We start from the raw sequence: 24,919 nt of genomic DNA, 5'->3' as shown, positions 1-24,919 counted from the left end.
TGGTTCCAGTGCTTGGACCCATATAAGGAAGCCATCACCAACCTTCCATTTGCAAAAAAAAAAATAAATAAATAAATAAAAGTAAGGCCAGGATAAGCTGATTTGTTTTTCAAGGTGGATGTTTCTCTGAGACTGTCATCCTTCTCATTGATTTAATGCTTAGTGGGCCAATAACTCCGACCAAGCATACAGTATGTAGTTTAGGTCGACACCTAACACCATAATGCATTTGCTTGTGTAAGGTGAGTGTCTTGCAAGTTGTAATAAAAGGAGGGAAAAATAACATCTTAGGAAGAGCAAAAAAAGCCTGAAGCTGAAAATGGATTTAGTCAAAAAGGGGGGGGGGGGGGGGGGGCAGGTTTCCCAAAATCCAGATCTTTTTCTATACAACAGGATAGCAAACCACAACTTCCTGAATTAGACTGCACAATCAGATTGCCCCTTGCCAGCCATAACTGTAAAATAAATACGTCATGCCGTGCCCCCCCCCCCCCCCCAGGGGTCCAGTGTGCTATAAAATTTAGGGCCAAAAATTGACAAATGGAATTAAAGTGGTCGTAAACGCTGTTTATTTTTTACCTACAGATAAGCTTATAATAAAGCTTGCCTGTAGGTAAAAAGATTATCTCTAAGGCTAAGGCCCCTTTCACACTGTTGGACTGTTCAGGTCCGCCTGTCAGTTTTTATGGCGGACCGGAACAGTCCAACAGTGTGAAAGGGGCCTTAGGGGTGCTCCATGCTAATCTATGGAGCGACGGATGTCAGCTGTGACATCTGACCTGGTCCGATCCGCTAAAAACAGACGGATGGCCCTACGTTCGGATCCATTGCTGGCGGAATGGATCGGGTGAGATCTGATGGAAACGAACATGCTGTCCGTTTTAATCCGATCTCTCCATAGAAACCAGCGGCGCTCGACAAGCCCCTCCCCGCTCAGTGAGCAGAGAGGGACCTGTCATCCGTCGGCTCAGCGGAGATCATTGGAGAGATCTCCCGCTGAGCTGGCGGACTCCGTGGAAGTGGATCCGCCTCATGAGAATGAGGCCTAAGGCTCTAATCCAGCCTAAATGTGCACCGTTAAAGAGATATTCTAGCGAGCAGCAGCCGGTGACATCACCGATGCATTCGCTCTGAAGGAAAGGCATATCTGTGTAAATCTGAAGGAAAAACAATCATCAGAAAATCTGATTGTGTGTATTATGCACATTATGATATTGCCTTGCAGGGTGAAATTTTTTTTAATTTATTTAGACTTTACAACCGCTTTTAAATAAGGAGTGGCACAAGGCTGGCCCAGCTTTCCACCATCTATCTCAAGGTAGAGAAACCCGACTTTAAAAATCACGCATAGACATGTCTCAACTCCTCTATGGTTGGCAACTCTTTCCCTTCTCCTCTTTTGTTTTCTCTTCTACTCCTCTAAATATTCCTTTAGTGTACTCTACACTATAATCTCCTTTCATGGATCACATCAGGTAGCCTATAAGTCTAGTACAATTTGTAAATCGGGCTATAATCAAGCCCTCTTGGGAGAGCCAAAGGTTCTGCTAAACCTAGCACTCACGAGGCAACTACATTTTTAATAAAGGGTTAGCGGAGGCCTATGGGTCACTAGCTACCATAAAGGGGATGGGGTGCACCCACTTCCCTCAACACAGCTAGACCCCAATGAGGGCGTCGAGAGTCAGGGGATCACAACATTTCCCACGTACATAGTGCACAGCCGATTAATGTTTGAATTATATATCTATCTTTTTCATGGATACCAGATATAGTGATTTATTAGTTGATATTCATGTTACACTGTATTTTTTTGTTTCGAAAACCAATAAAATACTTTGACATAAATAAGGAGTGGCTACATAAAGAAACAAGCTTCTCTACACAGTAGAAGAACGCACACTTTTTAAAATGTTGTTATGTTCAATGCCTTGTCTCTCATAAAGTATGCAAACTGTGGTTTCTTAGAAAGCCATTATAATTACTAGCGGTCCTAAAGCATTCATGATTTCTCAAAACCTGGAGTCAAAGATTAAGCTCATTGGATGCTGTAAACCACAGTAAATTACATGTAAGATTTCAAAATTTATGCTACAGAGCCATTGAACTACTTAAACTTAGGAATCCGTTCCGTTGCACCACATAGATATCTTTATTTGGCAGATGACATAATTGTAGAACAAAAGGTTAAAATTAGAACTGAAGGCAAAACTGCCCCCAACAATTTTAGATATAATTTGGGAGGGTTGTAATCCATGTCAGGTTTTGTTTGCTGCCTGTGTCCCATTCGGGAGACTTCCCTTCACTTCCTGTCCCATAGCTAGAACAATAAATCCATCCAAAAAGAGGGAATCCACCTAGGGGCCCCCCTCAATTCCCGTTCAGATGACAACCTAAAATTAGGGATTTTCTTTCACCATCAGGATAATGGTAAACTTTCATGATAATTGTAAACATGACAAATAGGGTGAATCTTCCCAACAGGGACCAGTCTCCAAAAAAATTCTTATATATCAACACTTCTAAATGGCTACCAGACAACTACCCAATCTAATAATTGGAGAGTTGATTAGTAGATTTTCAATGGAATATTTTTTTAAAGCTTCAGTAGTTCCACATTAGAGCCATCCTAAGTCCTGGCTTAGGACTTACTAATAAACTCTCCAATTTTACATTAATGTATATAAGATGTGTAAACTTTGTTATATATAATATTCAGATATGCGAGTGGAGTTTGGGCAGCTGGTTGCTTTTAATACAATTGTGTTATTCCAGTTGTCTATGTGTATGAAGTTATGTATTTTTAAAGAATAAAGATATTGGTATACTTTTTCCAATTGGGAGCTGTCACTATCCATTACATTATATGTCCCTTTCTGGATAATATATTTTTTGAGACAGGTATAACTGATGGGGTTGAGCACATATCCATTTGTTCTTGGGTTTGTTATTATGTGCAGGTTGTGGAGGGGCCCCCCCCCCCCACCGGTTTGTATAATACAGAATAGGATGTGTTTTTTTTTTTTTTTCTCCTTTCATATCTTCCTAATGCTAGCCATACACTATATGAAAAAATGGCCAAAATTCAGTCAGACAGTTCGTTCGCTTTTCGGCCAGTTAATGGGCACAAATCGGTAATCGATTGGGACATTTGAGCCGAAATAACGAAGAACAAGTTTGGAAATTTTCTACTAAATGAACGATAAATTAAAAAGGTTAATGTGTTTCCCATCCATTTATGTCTATTGAATGATTTATTGTTCATTACATGATGGCACTATCGTTTGCTCTCACGGCCGAATGTTCATTTTTCAAAAATGGGTTCAAACGATTTTTTGTATAGTGTTTGGCCAGCATTACAGGGGCACAGAAAGAAATAAAAACCGACAGGTGTTCTAATCCCTCTCCACCCTGTATAAAAAAAAAAAAAAAAAATGCCTTAAAAAGTACACCCATGGTCAGCTTATCATAGGCTGATCAGATACAGCGAGTGACAGATGTGTAGGAATGATCCAAGTGCCCTCATACATTTGTGGTGGCAACTAGATCTTTTGGCCAGGTTCACACTGGTATGACACGACAGTCATGCCACTTCAATGAACAGGGATCCAACTCTGATCCCCAACAATACCAGGCACTGTGTCTGGTATGGATCTTTAGGGGGGAACAGCATGCACAATGCAACCCCCCCCCCCCCCCCCCCACACACACACACACACCACGCCATGGATTCCCCCTCCAAGAGCATACCAGGCTCATACGGTGTTGGGGTCCCCCCCAAAATTCATACCAGACCCTTTATCCGAGCACACAGACCAGCAGGTCAGGAAAGGGGGTGGGGACGAGCAAGGGCCTGTGCCCCCCCACCCCAAAGCACCTTGTCCCCATGTTGATGAGGACAAGGGCCCCTTCCTGACAATCCTGGCCGTTGGTTGTCGGGGTCTGTGGGAAAGATGCTTATCTGAATCCGGAAGCCCCCTTTAACAAGGGGGCCCCCAGATTCCGGCCCTCCACCCTATGTGAATGAGTATCAGGTAAATTGTACCCCTACCCAAAAAAGTGTCAAAAATAAAACAAAATTACTTTGAGAACATGTGTAATGTATTAAGGCAGCTCCTTTGTCTCTTCCGATCTCTTCTCCTCACTCCGGCTCTGCTGTGTCCTCTGCTGACGTCTTCTGCCTCCACCGGTTCTTCTCCACTCTCTCTCTCTCTCCGCTTATTCTCCCTCTGTCTTCTGCCGGGTCTCCTCCGCTATATTCTCGCTCTTTTGCCCAATCTTCTTTGCCGTCTTCTCCCTCTGTACTTCTTCCGATGTTGACTCAACGCTCTCTCCTGCTCGAATGCCAGGTGCACGGTGTGCCACTATTTATATTGGCATGGGGCGGGGTCACCGTGTGACATCCAGAAGCCCCGTCCCTTATGACCGTGAAGAAGACCAGGCAAAAGAGCGAGAAGATAGTGAAGGAGACCCGACAGAGGGAGAAGAAACAACAGAGAGAAGATGTCAGCAGAGGAGGCAGAAGAGCCAGAGAGGGGAGAAGAGATCAGTGAGAAGCCTGCCTAATAATTTTCTTTAAAAACATGTGTAATGTATTTTATTTTTGACACTTTTTTTTTTGGGTTAAATGGGTAAGGGTACAATTCCCATTAGGGGGGCAAGATCTTGGGCCCCCCTTGTTAAAGGGGGCTTCCGGATTCTGATAAGCCCCTGCCCGCAGCCCCTAACAACCAATGGCCAGGGTTGTCGGGAAAAGGCCCTTGTCCTCATCAACATGGGTACAAGGTGCTCGCTCATCCCCACCTCCTTTCCTGACCTGCCAGCTGTGTGCTTGGATAAGAGTCTGGTATGGATTTGGGGGGGGGGGACCGCAGCGTGGGGGTTCCCCTTAAAATCCATACCAGACTGACGTGCCTGGTATGCTCTTGGAGGGGGGGACCCATGTCATTTTTTTTTTCCTTTTCAATTTGGTGAGGCGTTACCCTTCAAGATCATCAGAGCACAAGTCACACGCCAAAGTCAGGTCAGTTAAGACGGCGATCTGACTTTAGTGATATTCAATGGGCTTAAGTAGGGCCAAAGTCGGACCAAAAGTAGTGCAGGGAGCATTTTCAAAGTCGCACCGACTTGTGTCGGACCAGTTAGGACGGCTCCCATAGGGAAACATTGATTTTCACACATCATGCGACATGAGCTCCCAATGTCGTACCAGTGTGAACCCGGCCTTTAACATGAATGGAAACCTCTAGAACTGGCCTTTAAAAAGGAGAAAAATACAAGTTAAAGGACAGTTTTTTTTTGTTTTGTTTTTCTTGTCTGATCATTATCTTCCACAATGAGCCTCAGCTGGTCTCAGTGGATGCCTCACAGACAGGCAATTTTATCCTAGTCCTGTTTTTGAGCCAAATTTGCACACGGTCTACGGTTCATGGATACTTATTGCGAAACTAACAGCATACAATATACAGACAGCCCATATCAAGTGCTACCAACCTCTACCTGCGTATAAAAAGAGTCTATACTGCTTGTCAAACTTGTCTACTTTCTGGGAAAGCCAAATGCTTATCATCTCACTGGCTAGGTCGAACAGCTGTTGTTTGTTCGACCAATGACCACCAGATGGCAAGATTCACATGGTACCCATGTTCTCCGTGATGTGTGTTGGACAACCTGATCCAGGTCACCATGCTGACATCAGAGAACATGGCAGCTTTCAGAGTCATTTTCTTTACAGCTGTGGCAACCAGCCCTTGGGAAACCTTTGATGATATCTAAAAAGCAGGATATGTTAAAGTTCCAGTTCCAGATCCATATGTTAAATATCCAGATCTGGATATAGGACTGCTTTAAATGGATCAATAGCACAAGAAAAAAAAATAGCTACCTAATTTGGTCTATTCGTTTCTCACAAGAAGTAGATTGTATACGTTGTATATTTATTATTCTGCAAATAAATTTTGAGAAAATGCATATAAATATCCGTCATTAAATTACCTTTGGGGGAAAGGAATCCTCCCTTAGAGTGGGGCTGCCCCCCACAGTGCAAGGGTTTTAATGCTCATTTATGTCTGGGGTACCAGAAAAAGCCATTTTGCTTACCCGATCCCCTGTCAGACCCATATTCTCCCTTACGCTTCTGCCTGTGGACTGTCCTTTTGGTGTCCTCATGTCCAATGTAGGCTCTGCATTGTACTTGATGACATCAGAGGGCCTGTGACTGCTGAACACTAGGGTAGAAGAGGCTGCATGCACTGGTTTTACAGCCTGGAGAGCAAGGGATCAGGCACGAAAAAGTGCTTTTATGATTTTATTTTTTTGGGCTGGAGCTCTTTTTTAAAAGGCAATATTCACATTGGCTTTAGTTATCTTGAGTTACGGAGAACTGGTCAACCTCTGTTCATCGCATTCCAACAAGCCCAGCATTTTTTTCAATACTGTCTGCCATACTTAAACACTCATCCGAGAAGGGCCTACATATTTTATGACTGGCTTTTATATAGCGCCAACCATTTTTGAACGGTGTAAATATATTTCAAATATGCATCAGTCCATGCTCTCAATGAACTTAAAATCTAAAGGTCACTATCACACATGCATACATACAGGTTACGGCCAATTTTAGACAGGAGCTAATTAACTTACCAGCATGTTTTCAGAGAGTGGGATGAAACCTGAAAGAAACCCAGCAAGAACAGAGAGAACATGCAAACTCCATGCAGGTAGCATGCTGGTTGGGATTTGGACATGGGGCCCTAGTGCTGCTAGGAAGGAGGGCCAACCACTAAGCCACTGTGCTGCCCTTTAATCTCATTTATATAGCTCCTACAAGAACATGACTACTCATATTAGCCCTCCAAAAAACATACAGTCTTATACCTTACCACACCCAAATACAGTCAGCGTGGTGATAAACCTTTCAACCTACCACCATGTGGAAAGAGCAAAATCTTAGCACCCAGAGGAAACCCCAAAAAATGTAAATACTAAATATGCAGACAACATCTCTGGTAGATATCAGTCCAGGGCCTCAGTGCTTCAAGACAAGAGTCTTACCTACTGTACTTAGCCCCCATGGTGCAGTACAGAAAAAAAAAAAAAAGCAAAATATCTTGTACATACAGTGGAAAAATTAAATAACCTTCACATTCTCCGAGGAATTCTCCTGCTTTCCGGTAACAACATAACTCTTACCATTAAATATTAATTCCTGGTAATGGCTATAGTATAATGCATTTAGCTAACAAACAGCGTTAAGTGATTTTAACTGGTTCATCTTTTATTATCTAGGTTTTTAAATGTACACCCAATTAAAATGTATGTAAACGCAAACAAATTTCCCTTATTTGCTCTGTTAAATGTGCCATTAAAGAAAAAAAAAAAAAAAAAAAAAAAGTGTTAATTTGAGTTGGTAACTTGTACTCACTGCCCCCTGAATGGTTTTCCTACTATCTTCATGGACTACAAAACAACCCCCCCCCCCCCCCATTGAATAAGAGAGGGAGATGTAGTCCTACCATACTCCCTGTCTTGGGGCAACACCACTGATCAGTACAGTGGTCACCCTAGGAAAAGAAGTGCATTAAAACGGCAGGATTACCAGGGTAAAATAAAGGAAAGAAAAGCGTAAAAAAAAAAAAAAAAAAAATACAGCCACCACATCCAAGAACTAGTAAGCTGCAGTAATATCAGATTTTATTTTTTGTTTTTAGATATACTTTAGGTTGGGTACACACTTGATTCGCATGTGGCTCACAGCAGGGGTCCGGCGCACCCCTGTTCCCCATTTCAGGGGCAAGTCAGGCCTGAATTTGGACATGAAACAGAGCCAAAGACGCACAGGACCCCTGTGAAATTCGCTCCGCAGCCGCCTTCAGATGTGTGAACCGGCTCCATTGAGGGCAAGTCGCAGTCTTCTGTCATGCCAATTGGATGCGTAGAAACCTGCATCCAATTCGCATAATAAGCGTGAACCAAGCCTAAAGTAGAATTCTGGGCTTTTCCAAACAACTTTTGAAGACACTCTCTTCCCCCCTCCTTCTGGCCATAAATGGATTGAAATTAGTCCAGTTCAGCAGGGACTGGCTGAAGTTTGATCCATCTATGGCTGGTCCTGTTCGACAGCAGTTGATCTACTGCTCAGGAACGGGCTTACTGGAAAGCATTAGTTCAATCAGCACTGCAGCAAATAGACTGCAGTGCTGATCAGTGTATTATGACAGCAGAGGAGTCTAGATGACTCCTCCCTTCTCAGAATACACTGACACAAAGGATTTATGCATTCACCTCAAATGTGTGGATTGGGAAATCAGTTCAGTTTTTCTGAACAAAAAAAAAAAAAAAAAAAAAAAAAAAAAAAACTGAGCTAGGTGTGGCCAGCTTAAGAAAGATCTGTGTATGTGGCTATTTTTAGCCCGCTCTGGTCTGGTCCGATAATCTCCCCTGTGTAAGCAGCTGCAGGGGAGAGGAACAACAGGTGGTTATGCCTGGGAGACGTGACATCACCCTTAGGCTCCTATGGCCCATCCATTGTTGGTAGCTCCCTCCTCTCCCTTGCAGCCGCTGCTGGCTGACACAAGGGCGCTGATCATGTGACCCGAGCAGTTAGAGTTGCCACTTCATCCCTTTAAACCTGAACACCTTTGAAATACAAAGGTTCTGAGACTAATTAAATACAGATAAGGCACCAAGTGAGTTTAATTACCACCTTAATCAGCCACAGAACCTGTGTAATTAATATGTGTTTGGGATTAAATGGACGAGGTGGCAACCATAAGACCAGAGCTGGCTAAAAATAGGCAGGTATACAGATCACGTGACCTGACCAGGCTTGCTTAAAAATAGGCAGGTATACAGATCACGTGACCTGACTAGGCTGGCTTAAAAATAGGCAGGTATATAGATCACGTAATCAGGCTGGCTTAAAAATAGGCAAGTATACAGAAAAGGGGAAGCTTTGCTTGTTCGCACCCTCCACTGCCACATTTGGCACTTTTATTATGGGGGATGGGGAGCGGGTACCACCTGGTTTTGACAGGTACCCGCTCCCACTTCCTAGTAAGAATGCCCCGGCAATCTATGAGCATTTCTGGCCCCTCCTCCTTTACTTGTCGCCTTCTGGGTTACACGCAGGTCCCAGAAGACCATTGAGAAAACGCAGCATGACTTGCGCATGTGCAGTAGCAAACCCGTGTGAATCCTGAAGGCTTCACAGCTGGTTTCCCTTACTCACAATGCCAGCGCCTGCACCTGAAGCAGATTGACAAATCAGCTCGGGTTGCTGACATCGCAGGATCCCTGGACAAGTAATTGTCCTAATATTAAGTCAGCGGCTACAAATACTGTAGCTGCTGACTTCATTTTTTTTTTTTTCCCAGACTGGAGCATTACCAGTCTTCCCCCTTCCTGCTGGCCATAAATGGATTGAAATTTATTGTGTGTGTGTGTGTGTGTGTATATACAAAAAGGAACTAAGTTATGAATATAATATTTTGCACCAAATGGCAAATAAATAACATGCATCACCAATAATATGGTTATCGTGAACCATAAAGCGTAACCTATTTAGTGCTTAGTTAGCCTGGCAACAAAAAGGATAAGCGTATGACTCAATATGGATCTCACATTCAGGGATGTGTTCCAGCCTCCTAAAGTGGCACCATCCACATAAGGCACACCCACAGCGACACACAAATATAGAGCATCTTCATGTTACTGTGATAAGCAGCAGGAAAGATTTCTCCCCCCCCCTGTGAGGATATCCTCCCCATTACATAAATCAAACCCAGCATTGCAGTCCCTCCCTGTAGAACATATCCTATAGCCTCAATGCAATCAATAGTATTACTGTGTAATCTGAATATCAGTAATAAGGCGGAGATGGGGGGGGAGCATAAGAAATGCATATATGTTTACAGACTATAATGGATCAGATGAAATACACATAAATGCTAATCATATAACATGATCAGTAAATGGTTGATTTATTAGCACCAGTGGATTTAAAAAATGTAAGAGGATTGTAAAGGAAAGCAGTGCAATGAAAACACTTACCTACAGGCTAAATGATGGGCTGTGGATCGCATGTAATTGTATTTTTTCCAGCTGAGATCCTTTTGTCCTCTCTCCCTGTCTGCTGAAGGGAAGCTGATGGAGGGAGGCTGTGGCTGGGGATGCTTTCATTCTTCAACCCACCCATGCTGCAAAGGATGCTGGTCTTTGTAGTTTCAAGACACACCATTCTGAATCTACATGGGTTTTCTTCACAAAGGCTGCACAAAATTCCTAGTACATTACCTTCATCTTCCAACTCTGGATTGTGAAATATATTGCAATCATCCAACTCATAACATTCTCAAAAGATATGGGCTCTCTGTCACGACACATCAATAAAACCCTGAGGTCCTATCGCCAGGGTTGCCAATAGGGTTGCCACCTTTTCATCAAGTCAAACCCGAACACTTTAGCGGCGCACAGCAATTATTATTTTTTTATATTATAAACAATATATATATTTTGTTATTAAATAACATTTCTAATGATATGTAATTAATAAGGGCCGGTTCACACTGCGGCGCGAGGCGAGGCGACACGGCTCGCCTCGCCTCGCTCCCGCAAGTCGTCCCCATTGAGTACAATGGAACCGTTCTGAGAGGAGCGACTCGAGTCGCTCCGACTCAGAAAAAAGGTTCCTGTACTACTTCGGGGCGACTTCGGGGGCGACTTGCATTGACTTCTATGCAGAAGTCCTCTGCAAGTCGCCCCTGACCCCCCCTGCAAGTCGCGGCGAGGAAGTCGGAGACGCCTCGCCGCGGCTCGCAGTGTGAACCGGCCCTAACAAGAGCCCCCTTTACATCAGAGTCCGCAGAGTTCCCCTTTTTACATCTGAACTCGTAGAGTTTCTTTTCACTGTAAGGGGGGACTCTGCAGACTCTGATGATAAGGAGAACTCTGATTTAAGGAGGAACACTGAGAACTCTGATGTATGGAGAGGAAACACTGTGGCCTCTGGTGTAAAGGGGAAATCTGATGTAAGGGGTGCTCTGAGAACCATGATATACCTTAGTGTACTCTCTCAGAGGCAGGAGAGAGAAGGGGGAGACTGGGATGGATGGTGAGCTCACTCACCCCTTGGCAATCAGCACCTCTCATCCAGATGTATCTGAGGCTTCTGGACTTCAAATTTCCAGCCCCCACTTTCCTTTTCTGAAGTACAGTGCCTGGGATTGGAGTGTGGGCAGACACAGAGGGGCAGGGGGTGGGGGGGGGGGGGGAGGTGCAGATCGAGCCCTCTCTCCTCTCCTGTCTGTGTGCGTGTTTGGGGGGATTGTTAGTGCTGGCTTTGTGCAGCGTGAAAGAATGTAAAAGTCACTCTCAGCTTAGACAACTGCAGCCAGCAACCCTGCTGGGAAGCCATAGTCCAATCTGAATAATGTGTCCGGGTTTCAGGCAGTCTGAAACCCGGACGCATGGTTCCAAACCCGAACTGTCCGGGTGAATCCTGGACAGGTGGCAACCCTAGTTGCCAACCTTCCGCAGCATTTTTTTACTGACAAAACATGGGGAATTTACTGACAGAGCACATTTTTTAACTGATAACCTGAGAAATGACAGAACTCCTATTAAAAACGAACACCGTGAATGTTTGAACAGTATAAACATGATATGGAAACAATGACAGAACCCATAACACAGGTGCTTGATTTACACTTAAGTCAACACAGCATGAAATTATCAATTAAAATCAAAATTAACCTGATATTTACTGGTAGTTGTAAAAAAAAAAAATCAAAAATTTATGCAAACTGTCAGTAAATTTAGTGGCAGTTGGCAACCCCGCCTATCGCTTCTCTACACTACTCAAAACAAACATTGTAGCTGGAGTTCCGCTTTAAATTAAATATTAATTTAACCACATGTACTTGGATTACTTATTGTTATAACACTACATTTTGTTTTAAATCTTCCCTTGCAGTGGAGCCCCCTGCAATAAAAGTACTTCTAAAGGCTCTACATTCTTACATTAACCCCTTGGAGCCCAGCCTCCCAGCCCTTTTAAGGGGTTTCAGATGCCACAAGGTGGGTCAGGGTTTATGATTATGTGACTGCTGTGAGTGGTGGTCACAGCAGTCACATGATCAAAAAACTCCAGATCGCTGGCAGCGATCAGGAGCTTTCCTTTAGCCATCGGCAACCATGCGCGCTCCCTTGGCATAGTTGTTTTTGCAATATTGCACGCATATTTGTTTGCTGTCAGCACCAAGAGGGTAAATTGGTTATAAACCTCAGACATGAAATAACAACAAAGCATATCCCTCTTTAGCAGGGATATGCAATTAGCGGACTCCAGCTGCTGCAAAACTACAAGTCCCATCATGCCTCTGCCTCTGGGTGTCATGCTTGTGGCTGTCAGAGTCTTGCTTTGCCTGGTGAGACTTGTAGATCTGCAACAGCTGGAGTTCTGCTAAGTGCATATCCCTGCTCTATAGTGTGTACTTTTCTCTATTAAGAGCGTTCATTTTAAAGCGGGGTTCCACCCTAAAGTGGAACTTCCGCTGATCGGATCCCTCCCACCCTCCGGTGTCACAATTGACACCTTTCAGGGGGGAGGGGGGTGGAGATACCTGTCAAAGACAGGTATTTACACCCACTTCCGGGCATAGACTCCCATGGGAGTCTACGCCATTTCCTGTCCTGCCGCGCTGTCTGCTGGGACACACACGGGTCCCAGTGACAGCGCGGAGATTTCCTATTGCGCTGCGCTACTCGCGCATGTGCAGTAGGGAACCGGGAAGTGAAGCCGATTCGCTTCACTTCCTGATTCCCTCACCTAGAATGGTGGCGGCAGCAGCCGAGCGATCGATCGGCCTCGGCTGCCGGCATCGCTGGAACCCGGGACAGGTAAGTGTCCATTTATTAAAAGTCAGCAGCTGTAGTATTTATAGCTGCTGGCTTTTAATATTTTTTTTTTTTGGTGGAATCCCTCTTTAATTTCTCTCTGCTGCGTCATTCCTCTGCTATCTGCATGAGTCACTTCTGACAAATTTGTCTGACACCAGGAAAAAAATGGTGACAGGGGAGGGACCTCCAGCAGATTTCTGTGATGTGTGGCGGGGGTCTCTTCTCTCCAATCAGCTCTCAGTGCTCTCCTCACTGAGCTCTGCAGAGTTTAACTTCAGCTCTCCACCAAATCTCAGAAAATATTAAAAATTTGTCACATTGAATGGATGTAGAGAAGAGAAGGCTGCAGATAGACAGGTACAACTTATGTAGCAGGATTTGTTTTATCTCTGTGTATCACCCGAAGCAAGTCACTTCACTGGGTATATGTAAGGGTTCACAACCACTTTAACTGCTTCCCGACCACCCGCCGCAGTTATACTGCAGCAGGGTGGCTGGATAACATGAATCGTCATAGGTGTTTGTCAGTCTGTGCATGTGATATAGCGGGAGCGCGCCCGTGGATCTGGCGGACTCTATGTCCACCGGCAACACATGATCGCAGTATAGAGGCAGATCCTAAACAAGGTGGGTCCCCCGTTCTGACCGGGGACATCATGGAGATCTGTTGTTCCCAGTGATTGGGAACAGGGATCTCTGTGGTGTTCCAGGCAGCCCATCCCCCCTACAGTTAGAACACACCTAGGAAATTTAACCCCTTGATCCCCCCTAATGTTAACCCCTTCCCTGCCAGTGTCATTTATATATTGACTAGTGCATTTTTATAGCACTGATCAATGTAATAATGTCACTGGTCCCCAAAAAGGGTAATTTAGTGTCAGATTTGTCCGCCGCAATATCGTAGTCCTGCTAAAAATTGCAGATCGCCACCATTACTAGTAAAATCAATAAAAAATAAAATAAAAGTCCCTAAATCTATCCCATAGTTTGTAGACGTGATAACTTTTGCACAAACCAATCAATATACGCCTATTGCGATTTTATTTATTTTTTACCAAAAATAGAAGAATATATATTGGCCTAAGCTGATGAATACACTTTTTTTTTTAAATAAATTTTTATGGATATGTATTATAGTAAAAAAAAAAGTAAAAAAAATTATTTTCTTTTGAAAAAAATCACATTTTTTTTGTTTATAGCGCAAAAAATAAAAACCACAGAGGTGATCAAATACCACCAAAAGAAAGCTCTATTTGTGGGGAAAAAGGGACATCAATTTTGTTTGGGTAAAGTGTTGCACGACAGCGCAATTGTCAGTTAAAGCAACGCATTGCCGTATCGCAAAAAATAGCCTCGTCGGGAAGTGGGTAAATCCTTCTAGGGCTGAAGTAAATAAAGCGGTATTAAGCCCAAAACCAAAATTGTAATATATTGCAGCTTACCAATCAATAGATGTGGTGGCTGCATTCGTTTTCTTTTTCCTCTCTATTTTTACCTGGTGATCTGACGAGTAACACAACTCCTGTATGCGTGCCCCCATTCTGACATAAAGGCTCACAGGGGCACCTTGGATAGGCGCATTGTCAGGATGGAAGAAGGGGAATGCTAGATGTACTAGCAGATTAAAATACACTAACAAATTGAAGCCAAACTCCAGTTCAGATTGCAGTTACACAAGCAGTCACAGCAACAGTTTTGTTCCTTTTAGGTTTTAACATAAATAAATAAAAACTGATCATTGTAAGCACCCTTGTCGGTAGTAAATGGTTTGTATTAACTCTCTAACTGATTTGAAGGAGAGCTTGTTCTTTTGGAAAAACAATAGACTTATTGGCCGCATCACCATGTAAAAATCAAGGAAAAACCTTAAAAAAAAAACCACCATATCTAAGAAATGGTAAGCTGCCTTATAATAAGTATTTGCTTTTGGGTTTAATACCAATGTGAAGAGACATACTATGTCTTTTCTACATTAACATTTTACCAGCCTGTCCGCACTGTACAGGAAGGTTCATTTTGCATAGAGCAGGGGAGGGTTAAAGCCACTGCCTGATTTTTCTTCAGTGTCCCATTGCAGAGATTTCCCTTTACTTCCTGTCCCAAAGCTAAACAGTAAATGAGTGGAAATCCCTGCAAATTAGGGACATTCCTTAGAGACCCCCTAGTCACCAGAACTAGTGTCCCCATTGGAAGATTTCCTCTCTATTAATTTTCTGGAGACAACCCAAAATTTGGGATTTTCTTTTACTTTCACTATGATTGATAATGGTAAACAGGACAAATAGAGATGAGGAATCTCCTTAAAGAGGAAGTAAGCACTGGCTCTTTTTTTAATTTTTTTTTTTGTGACCTGCAAAGTAAAGGCATACAGCCAAGACCAAAAGTTTTGAGAATTACACAAATAATATTTTTCACAAAGTCTGCTGCCTCAATTTTTATGATGGCAATTTGCATATACTCCAGAAAGTTGAAGAGTGATCAGATTAATTGCAAAGTCCCTCTTTACCATGAAAATGAACTTAATTTCATAAAAAAAACATTTCCACTGCATTTGTGATGAAGGCTTCAGGGCGCCCAAGAAAGTCCAGCAAGCGCCTGGACCTTCTCCTACAGTTGATTCAGCTGCGGGACCGGGGCACCACCAGTGCAGAGCTTGCTCAGGAACGACAGCAGGCAGGTGTGAGTGCATCTGCACACACAGTGAGGCGAATACATTTGGAGGATGGCCTGGTGTCAAGAAGGGCAGCAAATAAGCCACTTCTCTCCTGGAAAAACATCAGGAACAGACTGATATTCTGAAAATCGGACTGCAGAGGACTTGGGTAAAGTAATTTATTCTGATTAATCCCCCTTAGGATTGTTTGGGATATCTGGAAAACAATCTTGTCTAGAGAAGAAATGTTGAACGCTACCATCAGTCCTGTGTCATGCCAACAGTAAAGCATCCTGAGACCATTCATGTGTGGGGTTGCTTCTCAGCCAAGGGAGTGGGCTCACTCACCATTTTGCCTAAGAACACAGCCATGAATAAAAAATGGTCCAAGAGCTGTTTGGTGAGGAACAATGCTGTAGTGCCCTGCTCCTAATGAGCAGACGCTATTGTTTTTGTAAATTTAAGTTGTCTGAAGCTGCAGTTTGGCTCAGACTAATTATTTCAAAGTTCTGGTTTCTGTACCAATTCAGCTGGGTTGTGCTAGATCCATTTGACCGTATGTGTCACTGTCACCACCGGTAAGTGTTGGAAATGCAACAGGCTGAATGCATTGAATACCCATTTTACTCGGAAATAGCCCAGTGGGAGTGGTTCACCCGCTGTGCATTCTGGGTGGGGGTACTTAAGGTACTGACGCCACTTTGAGAGGTTATTTTTTGGGGTTCGTTATCCCAACCTCATGGCCCTCCTGGCCTGAGGTGTGTGCTGCCTGTTTCTGTGTCTCTGGGCCAGCTGGCCCGAGGCTTTGTAACTAAAAGGGTAGGCCCAGAAGTCTTGGGGTCTACTGATCCAGGGGTGATCCTGTGCTGTTATGCCTGCGGGGAGAAGCCAAGCGACTGGAGGATCCAGGGGAGGACTTTTTCAGCAGAGGACCGAGCAACAAGGCTGGTATCTCTGGAAGAGCCTGGAGACTTAGTTGGAGGACGCATCCCAGGTCACCTACCACACAGTATCGCCGGATCGGCAGAAGGAAACTGGTACTGTGTGACAATTCTTTAATTTCTTATCAAGTTGCTGGTTGTGCTTTCCTGTGGCAGAGGATTGTACAACGATTTAATTTAAATTGACAAGTCTGTGGCAGAGACTTTGTTTGAGCATCCCACCGGCTGCTAGATCAGTGAGAGGGGCCTATCCTGTGTTTCCTGGATCCAGTCTGTGGAGCTGTTTGTCCTTTGGATCAAGGAAATACCTCTAACCCGCAATTACAAGGTACCTGAATTTCCTTTAACCCTCTATTGCAAAACTTTATGTTTATCTCAAATAAATCTTTGGAAAGGGGACTAAGTGTCAGAGCTAACATTCTTTAATTCACTCTACAATGGGACCCCTAAGAAGGACACAGTGAGCAGGTGAGGTAACGGTAAGCCCAATAAAAATTCAGCAGCTCCTTCGGGGGTTAGTGCTACAATGCCTTTTTCAGCATGATGGAGCACCTTGCCATAAGGCAAAAGTGATACCTAAGTGGCTTGGGGGAAAAAAAATCAAAATTTTGGGTCCATGGCCAGGAAACTCCCCAGACCTTAATCCCATTGAGAACTTGTGGCCAATCCTCAAGAGGCAGGCGAACAAAAAAAAAACACAAATTCTGACAAACTCCAAGTATTGATTATGCAAGATGTCAGGATGTGGCCCGGAAGTTGATTGACAGCATGTTAGGGCGATTTGCAGAGCTCTAGAAAAAAAAGGGTCAACACTGCAAATATTGATTCTTTGCATAAATGTAATGTAATGTAATTGTCAATAAAAGTCTTTGAAACTTATGAATTGCTTGCAATTCCACTTTAGTATACCATAGTAACATCTGACAAAAAGATCTAAAAACACTGAAGCAGCAGACTTTGTGAAAATGAATATCTTTGTCATTCTCAAAACTTTTGGCCTTGGCTTTAATGTGCTAGTATGCATCGCATACTAGCAAATCATGTGAAATTTACCTGCAAATGAAGCCCTCGTCGTTGATCCTGGAGGCTGGATCTATCTTTGCCTGTCTTCTTGCCAGGTTTGCGGACCCGCCGGAGCCTTGTGACGTCACCCCCGCGCTTGTGCGTGACGGTCACAGCACATGGGTCTAAAGAAACAGAACAGACGGCCGTTCCTTCAGAGCACATGCGCCAATGATGTCATCGGCAAGGTACAAGTAAATATCTCATAAACTGTGCATGTTTAGGAGATATTTACAGTACCTGTAGGCAGGGCCGTCTTTAATTTTGATTGGGCCCTGGGCAAACATTTTATTGGGGCCCCCCTCCATTCTGAGACATACAAAAAATAGCAGGTAGACTCAAAATCATTTTACTGCAGCAGATCACGCAGTGATTGCAATTGTTTGCCAGAGGTTACAGCCTATCCTTACTGCTCATCGGGTGGTTGCTAGAGGTTACAACACATAATTTCTGCTTGCCGATTGGTTGCTAAAGGTTAATGCACATCATTACCACTTACTGATTGGCTGCTAGAGATTAAAGCAGATCACTACTGTTGGCTGATTGGTTGCTACAGGCTAATTCACATCATTACCTCTCACTGAGCAGTGGAGCAATCCTAAATAATTGAGCAAGTAAAGGGGCACATTAATGCACATACTACAGGAGAGTGTCAGAGAGTGCAGACATACTGCAGGAGAGGTTCAGAGACTGCAGACATACTACAGGAGACAATCAGAGACTGCGGACATACTGCAGGAGACAATCAGAGACTGGCGACATACTGCAGGAGACAATCAGAGACTGGCGACATACTGCAGGAGACAGAGACTGGGGACATACTACAGGAGACAATCAGAGACTGCGAATATACTGCAGGAGACAATCAGAGACTGGCGACATACTGCAGGAGACAATCAGAGACTGGCGACATACTGCAGGAGACAATCAGAGACTGCGGACATACTGCAGGAGACAATCAGAGACTGCGGACATACTGCAGGAGACAATCAGAGACTGCGGACATACTGCAGGAGACAATCAGAGACTGGCGACATACTGCAGGAGACAATCAGAGACTGCGTACATGCTACAGGTGATGGTCAGAGAACTTTTAGCAACGCACAGCTTGACAGTTGAATAACACAGCTCAGGGTTTAAGCAGTCAGGCATTTTATGGGTGCAAGGACATACCTGAGCAGCCAAACACACTACATACATTTAGAGGTATGTGGGCGGGGCTTCCATTCTCTGATCTCACTACAACACTGATGCTCCACTGATGCTTTGTAGGGGGGCCCCATTACCCGTGAATTGGGGCCCCAAATGAAGGTTTTGCAGAGTGCACAGAGGACACGGGAGGTTGTATTCCCGCGCTAGCCAGCTGAGAGGGGGCGGGGCCGGGAGCTCCACTGAGGCTCTGACCCCGCCCCCGTGCAGCCTGTATGCTCGGAACAGAGCGGCTGTAGTGAGAGCCAGTGATCGGAGTGGGAGCGTCAGTGGAGCTCCCGCCCCCTCTATACTGGCTGGGGAATACAGAGGTCCGGGGCGGGGCCGGGAGCTCCACTGACGCTCCCACTCCGATCACTGGCTCTCACTTCAGCCGCTCTGTTCTGAGCATACAGGCTGTACGGGAGCGGGGTCAGAGCATCAGTGGAGCTCCCGGCCCCGCCCCCTCTCAGCTGGCTAGCACGGGAATACAGCCTCCCGTGTCCTCTGTGCACTCTGCAAAACCTTCATCGGGGCCCCAATTCACGGGTAGCAGTGCGGGCCCCCCTACAAACATTGGGCCCAGGGCAAGTGCCCCGTTTGCCCTGCGCTAAAGACGGCCCTGCCTGTAGGTTAACCTTATTATAGGCTTACCTATAGGTTTAAAAATTAGAGGGAAGTTTACTTCCTCTTTACCAGGGGCACAGACAGCAATAAAAACTGACAAGAGTTCAACTACCTCTCCACGATATCCACAACTAAAAAAAACTTTCTTTCTGAAGAAGTAGAGACGAGACATCGCTGGACGTGGCAGCAGAGGAGGAATTAACTGGACTCTTTTTGGATATCACATATGGGCTTGAGAGCTGGAATCGCATGAAGGCTGATTTAAAGGCATAGTACCCCTGTAGGGGTGTATCTCTCAGAAGAACTATATCGCATATGGGCTTGAGAATTGGAATCGCATAAAGGCTGATCTAAAGGCACAGTACCCCTGTAGGGGTGTATCTTTCTGGTGAGTGGGGAAGCACGCATTCACCTGAAGAATATATTTCAAGCACCTTTTTTCTGCTGGATTTGCACAACTGAGGATTTTTTGATTTTTTTATCTAATTTTTTATTTTTCACTTGTGGACACTAAAGACTGCTTGCTTTTTCTCTCTAATTTTGTTTTATTTTCCATTTTTTTTGTTATTTTTTTATTTTTTATGCACATAATTATTGATATATTTCTTTGTTTATAATATAACAAAAGTTGTTTGATATATATCCCACACATATACATCCATATGGGATTTTTGTGATTTTGCACTATTATATATAGGAGGTTTGGAGTATATGGTTATAGATTCTATAGCCATACCGTGTTTTTTATATGTTTGCACTTTAATTTGATTATTTGATTGTTTGTAGTTTATTAGCGTTGAAAAATTCAACACATAATATGATTCGTGTGATTTTAAACGTCAGTCGCATTAAGTATCATATTTTGCACTTATTTTTGCACAAAAGCACTTCATATGGGCATTTATAGGCCTTTTTCAATAATTTATTGAATTTATATTGTGATAATTAGAACACTCTTAACTAACACAGAAATTGAGGTGACACTTGGTTTGTTGGAAACAACGGTGTTCCTCCTCTTTAACATTAGGTAGTGCCGGATACCCCATTTTTTGAGATTATTAACCACTTGTGAAAACCCCCTGTGGGGATTTCTTGGCTGGGGGGCTGCAACCTATATATACATATATATATATATATATATATTGTTTTATTTTGTTGTTTTTTTCTATTTCCTTTACTACATAAGCGCGGCTGTGTCCAATATTAATAACACTGTTCATTGATGCTGCGTTTGTATCGCAGCACTCGATTCCGCTGCAGCTGCGTGACACTCCACTTGCCATTGAGGCTCTTGACGGGAGACCTCTACAGCCTGCCCATGTGACTCAAGAGACGGTTCCGTGGTCCATGGGCTCTTTACTATGAGATAATCTAATTCCAAGTTATTTCTTGGTTACAGAGGCACAATCCTTCTTTTCATTGGCTCCGTCCTGAAGGTCTCTCCTGGTCACCACAATGCAGTGAGACATGCTTCCAGAAGGTAGCCAAGGTCCTGTGCACCTTTGACTCTCCTCCCTGCCAGAGGAGTACCGCGATTTTAGAGATGTCTTTGACAACGGTTGAGCCGGCGGTTTGCCTCCACACTGGCCTAATAATTGCGCAAATTGACCTTTAACCTGGTGCCATACCCCCTCGTGGCCGGGTTTACCCTTTGTCAGTTTTGGAGGATAAGGCTATGGAGGAGTATGTTGCAGACGCACTTTCTCAAGGTTTCATCTGCAAATCCTTGTCTCCTGCTGGTGCTGGTTAGGGATGAGCTTGGTGTTCAAGTCGAACATACGATCGACTCGAACATCGGCTGTTCGCACGTTTGGCGAATAACGAACGTTATGGGCCATTCGCCCCAAATTCGTGTGGCGCTCACGGCCCCCAATGCACTGTGCCATCGCAGTGCATTGCTGGTTCATGATTGGCCAAGCATGCACTGTGACCCCGCATGCTTGGCCAATCATAGTGCCGGCAGCGAGGAGAGCCATGATTGGCCACAGGCAGGATGCCTGTGGCCAATCATAGCTCAGGCTGTGTAGTACACGCCCCACACTATATAAGGCCGCCAGCGCGGCGGCCTTGTGTAGTATGTTGGCGGCTGTAGGAGTTAGTGGGTGTTCTCTGTGTACCTTCAACACAGTATACACCGTTCGTTATCGACCGATTTAGCGTTCTTGCTCTTGTGTAATTGAGCTTTCAGCCATCTGCAGGACATTGTGGGTGTTGTCTGTGTGCCCTGAGCGGCGCAGTATACACCATTATCCACCGATTTAGTGTTCTTGCTCTTCTGTAATTGAGCTTTCAGTCAGCTGTAGGAGATTGTGGGTGTTGTCTGCATGCACTGACCGCAGTATACACCATTATCCACCTATATAGCTAGCTATATTGCTCTTCTGTAATTGAGATTTCAGCCAGCTGTAGGAGATTGTGGGTGTTGTGTGCGTGCCCTGACCGCAGTATACACCATTATCCACCTATATAGCTAGCTATATTGCTCTTCTGTAATTGAGCTTTCAGTCAGCTGTAGGAGATTGTGGGTGTTGTCTGCGTGCCCTGACCACAGTATACACCATTATCCACCTATATAGCTAGCTATATTGCTCTTCTGTAATTGAGCTTTCAGTCAGCTGTAGGAGATTGTGGGTGTTGTCTGCATGCCCTGACCGCAGTATACACCATTATCCACCTATATAGCTAGCTATATTGCTCTTCTGTAATTGAGATTTCAGCCAGCTGTAGGAGATTGTGGGTGTTGTGTGCGTGCCCTGACCGCAGTATACACCATTATCCACCTATATAGCTAGCTATATTGCTCTTCTGTAATTGAGCTTTCAGTCAGCTGTAGGAGATTGTGGGTGTTGTCTGCGTGCCCTGACCACAGTATACACCATTATCCACCTATATAGCTAGCTATATTGCTCTTCTGTAATTGAGCTTTCAGTCAGCTGTAGGAGATTGTGGGTGTTGTCTGCATGCCCTGACCGCAGTATACACCATTATCCACCTATATAGCTAGCTATATTGCTCTTCTGTAATTGAGCTTTCAGTCAGCTGTAGGAGATTGTGGGTGTTGTCTGCATGCCCTGACCGCAGTATACACCATTATCCACCTATATAACTAGCTATATTGCTCTTCTGTAATAGAGCTTTCAGTCAGCTGTAGGAGATTGTGGGTGTTGTCTGCGTGCCCTGACCGCAGTATACACCCTTATCCACCTATATAGTTAGCTATATTGCTCTTCTGTAATTGAGCTTTCAGTCAACTGTAGGAGATTGTGGGTGTTGTCTGCATGCCCTGACCGCAGTATACATCATTATCCACCTATATAGCTAGCTATATTGCTTTTCTGTAATTGAGCTTTCAGTCAGCTGTAGGAGATTGTGGGTGTTGTCTGCGTGCCCTGACCGCAGTATACACCATTATCCACCTATATAGCTAGCTATATTGCTCTTCTGTAATTGAGCTTTCAGTCAGCTGTTGGAGATTGTGGGTGTTGTCTGCGTCTGTCTGTTCCTCAGTGGCAGGTCCCCAAACGCCACTTTTTCTCACGGAAGGCGATTCTGGCTCTTTACCGGCATGGGGAAGGCAATGTCCTTGCCTCGCTGGACAGGGTGGTTAGCGGTAAGGTGCATATTACCGCTGACTCATGGTCCAGCAGGCATGGACAGGGACGTTACCTGTCTTTTACGGCCCATTGGGTCACTCTTCTGGCAGCTGGGAAGGATGCAGGACAAGGTGCAGTAGCGTTGGAGGTTGTTCCACCACCACGCCTCCAAAATACTACTACTGGTTGTGACACACCTCTCTCCTCCACCCCTCCTCTTCTTCTTCCTCCATGGCCTCTTCCAGTGCTCTGTCCTCAGAACCAGCGGTGCTCCGTAGGCGTTGAAAGGGGCTATGCAAGTAGGCAGGCAAAACTATGCCATGCCGTGCTTGCGCTGGTTTGTTTGGGGGACAGGAGCCACACTGGGGCAGATATTTTGTCAGCTCTGCAAGGGCAGGCCAATAGGTGGATTGGTGGTTTGCGACAATGGCACCAACCTCCTCTCCGCCCTCTGACAGGGACAACTGACCCATGTGCCCTGTGTGGCTCACGTCCTTAACCTGGTGGTGCAGCGTTTCTTGGGCAGATACCCGGGCCTACAGGATGTCCTTAAGCAGGCCAGGAAAGTCTGTGTGCATTTCCGCCGATCATTTAATGCCTGTGCACGGCTGGCTGAGCTCCAAAAGGAGTTGAAGCTGCCCAAGAACCGCCTTATATGTGACATGCCCACCAGGTGGAACTCAACGTTGGCCATGCTGCAGCGGCTGCACATGCAGCAGAGGGCCATCAATGAGTACCTGTGCGACTACGGCACCAGGACAGGGTCAGGGGAGCTCGGTTTTTTCTCACCACGCCAGTGGGGCATGATCAGGGATGCATGCACTGTCCTGTCACCGTTTGAGGAGGCCACAAGGATGGTGAGCAGTGACAGTGCATGCATCAGTGACACTGTACCTCTTGTCCACCTGTTGGAGAATACGCTGCATGAAATAATGGACAGGACACTTGAGGCAGAACAGAGTCAGGGAGAGGAGGACTTCTTACCTCTCAAGGCCCCCTTTATCCAGACAGTGTTCCTGCTGTCCCACCCATCACACAGGAGGAGGAGGAGGAGGAGGATTATTGTGTCAGCATGGAGGTGGAGGCTGGCACTAAGCACCAGCAGCAGCACCAGTCTTGTAGGGCTGATTTACAGTCCCAAGAAACCCGTGGACTTGTACGTGGCTGGGAGGAGGTAGCTGCGGATCATGTTGTCCTTAGTGACCCAGAGGACTCCGGACCGAATGCCTCAGCTAACCTACGTTGCATGGCCTCCCTGATCCTGCAAAGCCTGCGGAAGGATTATCGTATTCTTTGGATCAAGAAGAGGGACCATTTCTGGCTGGCCACTCTCCTTGATCCACGGTACAAGGGTAAGGTTGCCGACCTTATCTTGCCGTCACAGAGGGAGCAGAGGATGAGACATCTCTGGGAGGCCTTGCAGAAAGGTCTGTGCAACGCGTTCCCAGAGACTGGGAGGTTACAAACTCCTGGTCCTGGACAACGTGTTGCTGAGGCATCAGTCAAAAGGAGCGGTGGAGAAGGTGGCCGTCTGACCGATGCGTTCAGACAATTTTTTAGTCCGCAGCCCCAAGGTATGATCGGTTCCAGCAACCATCGCCAGTGTCTGATTTACATGGTACAGGAATACCTAGGGGCAAGATCAGACTTGGACACCTTTCCCACTGAAAATCCTCTGGCTTACTGGGTCTTGAGGATGGATCACTGGCCAGAGCTTGCACAGTATGCAATTGAGCTACTGCCCTGTCCTGCATCCAGCGTTCTTTCGGAACGCACCTTCAATGCTGCTGGTGGCTTTGTTACCAATTACAGGGTGCGCCTGTCCACCGACTCGGTTGATCGACTGACCTTCATAAAGATGAATCAGTCTTGGATCACCCACAGCTACCAAGCAGCTGAAGCTGATGTAACCGAATAATTTTTTTTTTTTTAAATATCACATCCCTTCAAGACTGCCT

The 24,919-nt window shown here is 45.0% G+C and overlaps 1 protein-coding gene across 2 annotated transcripts in view; it reads right to left on the bottom strand.

Moving 5' to 3' along the window:
* The window catches only part of GNB4 (G protein subunit beta 4), a 153,837-nt gene extending 143,658 nt beyond the window's left edge, over nucleotides 1-10,179 (bottom strand). Inside the window, exon 1 of one of the 2 annotated variants that reach the window (XM_077487924.1) lies at nucleotides 10,051-10,179. The gene's annotated coding sequence lies outside the window, so the exon portion shown is untranslated. The remainder of the gene's footprint in view (nucleotides 1-10,050) is intronic. The other variant, XM_077487926.1, reaches the window with a different exon arrangement.
* Between the last annotated feature and the right edge of the window lie 14,740 nt (nucleotides 10,180-24,919).

Source organism: Lithobates pipiens, unplaced genomic scaffold (assembly GCF_037356315.1).
Source record: "Lithobates pipiens isolate NorthernLeopardFrog02 unplaced genomic scaffold, aLitPip1_a1.2 Scaffold_18, whole genome shotgun sequence".
In the NCBI taxonomy this organism is placed as follows: Eukaryota; Metazoa; Chordata; class Amphibia; order Anura; family Ranidae; genus Lithobates; species Lithobates pipiens.
Note: the sequence above shows the minus strand (reverse complement) of the source record. Positions and strands in the feature narration are given on the sequence as shown.